Here is a 3040-nt window from a genome sequence, read left to right as displayed (position 1 = left end):
AGCCTAAATGAAAATTCCCCAAAGGAAAGACACAGTACTCTTCTAAGAGATATTCTCCATCTTTGCCTCTGAGTTCCCATAGAATTTCAGGAAAATGATGGCAGTCCATTAAGAGGGAGAATTAGAACCCCTTTTTCTGTGAACCCCAATATTCCTCAGAGTATCCCAGAAATTCCTACATATCTAAAGCAGCCAGATCATAACAAAGCCCTCCTCCTGTTCTATAAATTAATCAATCCCAGTCTCACCATAAAGTTGTTTGTTTTGCATAGTCTAGCCACTTGCTGATGTCATGTAAATTGGAGCATCTGTTTTTCCATTTCTGTAAAAAAAAAAAAAAAAAAAAAAAAAAGTCGGTTGGGATGTTTATAACTATAATACCGAACCTGTAGTTCCCTGTGGGTAGTATTGGTATTAGAACGATATTTAGTCTTACCAACCATGAACAATGGATGTCTTGCCATTTGTTTAAGTCTTCTTCAGTTTCATTCAGGTATGACTGCTCCTGTTCAAGTGCTTTACGCTTTCAATAAATTCATTCCTAGATATTTTATTCGTTAGAGGGTAATGGAATGGATTTTTTAAAAAATTCGGTCTCGGACTTTTTTTTACCATACTATATAAGCAGAACTGACATTTGTATGTATATCTCATACAATGCAAGTTTGCTTAATGTCTGTATTTGTTCCAGTAGTATTTTTGTGGGTTCTTGGGAATATCTACTTAAAAATTATGTCATCCGTGTATCAGGATAGCTTCCTTCTTCTGTTCCATTTTTCTTGCCCAATTCCTCTGGCTAGAACTTCCAGTACACTGCTGCATAGCAGTGATGAAAGTGAGCAAATTTATCTTGTCATGGCAAAACGTTCAGTATTTCACAATTGAATATAATGTTCGCAGTGGATTATATAGACGCAGCTGTGAAGAGAATGGAATGACTTCCACAAATGACCCTCCACCCAGTGAGCAGCAGAAAGTCCCCAGTTTATAGGAAGGCTGTGAGTGCACTTCAGAAATCCTGGAATGTGAGTTAATTGTAGGAGACCTACATTTTTATGGTTTTGAAGAACGTAATTCTTAATAATGTACAAGTGTCCCACTTTCATAATAAGATCATGGTAGACTATGTCTGAAATGTCTTTTATGTATTCTTAAATTTTAAAATTCAGTAAACCATATTAAGTGAATTTTTCCTTTCTAGAAGTTATTTATAAATCATTACTTTTAATGGAGGAGAGACAAGTGTTAAGGACATCCTTGGAGACCATGGGAAATAGAACTATTACATTGGGGGATGCTGATGTATGTGTCTGATGATAAGTATATGGCCATATGGTGGTAATATTGCAGACCTGATATGAATGACAGTGAACCTATGTCATTGTGACTCTAAAGCAACAGCATTTTTTAAAAAAATTCACTGACTATGAACTGCCATTGCCAACACCAAATATGTATGAATATTGATTTAAAACTGGGGAGGAAATTAATAATTCTGAATTCAAATGACTCAAATACAAAGTATAAAAACAAAGAAATTTCCATGTAAAATAAATATAAGCAACTAAAATCTAAATGATTATAGAAATAAAACACAGATACATAGGCAAATATAATTCAGAAAGGAAATACAACAGAAGATATCTAATATAAAATCCCTTACAGATAAATAATTTTCAACCTATATGGACATTTATAGAAAACGACTAGATTTTGGCAATGTGGTAATAGATGTTTCACTTCAAGTAAAGAGTATATATGAAAAGGAATATTCACTAGTCAGATGAAGAAAGAAAATGATAGGTGCAATAGAGGTGATGAGAGTAAAGTCCCATGTTTAAGAGAGGTAGAATTGAAGCATCTGGAAATACCAGGAAGAAAGATTTTGTACTTTAAAAAATTTCATAAAAAATCTAGGAAGACACACTTATCTCTGTTCCTGGGAAAGCTAATTTGAATTGCACTTCTATAATTTTTTCTAATTACATGAATACGAAGAAAAAAAATCACATTATTTTTATGTAACAAAGTAATTTAGGGAGAAACGGAATACAGAGTAACCACAACAAATGCATGAAAGACCGTCTTCATTATGTATATTATGTCCTGAAAAACGCTTTCACAGAAGTAGATAGAAGGTATTTAGAAAATGAGACAATACATGATAAGATGTCATAAATTAAAAATAGAAAATCAAAAAACAATTGGGATGACATCAGAAAATAAGAAAAATATCAGTTCAAAATTGAAATGTAATGCATAATAAATAGAATGACCAGAAATGGTTAAGTAGAAAGCAAAAGGAAAAGCAGATAGTGTTGAAAAGAAATTTTGTGGAGAATGTAAAAGATTTGGAGGAAAAAAGGAAAAGAATGAAGAATGGCATAGTTGGTCTAATATCTGAACACTGCAGTGTCTGAACCAGAAATCCAAAGCAAAGACTTGAAAGAAATGCTAAAAATTACAATTTGTTTTTTTCTCTGGAAGGAAATTCATTGAAGCTGCGTGTCAGAAGTGCATGCTGTGCACTGACTCGGAAGGACTAAAAGCAAGGGATATTCTAGGAAAATTAACCAGGTTAACCAAAATGTGAAAACATTTGCACTCATATTATGTGAAGGAATTAGAATATCATCAGTGTTTTGGAGAACAAGATTTTGTGCCAGATGCAAATGGGGTAACATTTGTGGAATGAAATGTGAATCATGGTTTTATACACAGCAACACTGAAATGTAAGTGAAAAAGGCCCTGAAATTCAAGTTATCCTGCTAGACCAAGATGAGTATTTTTGGCATGACCCATTCCAGGTCAGTAAATGAAATTTCAAAAACCCATTGACAGGAGGACTTATGATAAGCTGTCAGTTTCCAGTTATTTTTTCAACTAACACTTAATGAAGATTCCATGGGTGAGTGTATCACCTTGGTGGGAGCCAATACAGAGACCAGATATTATAATTCATATAAGCTCTAATATTGTTTAGGGTACTTATCAGTATATTTCTTTACTTATTACATAAAGAATAAGAAATGTAAGTAG

Source organism: Dasypus novemcinctus, chromosome 9 (genome assembly GCF_030445035.2).
Source record: "Dasypus novemcinctus isolate mDasNov1 chromosome 9, mDasNov1.1.hap2, whole genome shotgun sequence".
Classification (NCBI taxonomy): domain Eukaryota; kingdom Metazoa; phylum Chordata; class Mammalia; order Cingulata; family Dasypodidae; genus Dasypus; species Dasypus novemcinctus.
The sequence above is the reverse complement of the archived record's forward strand: the minus strand, read 5'-3'. Positions refer to the sequence as shown.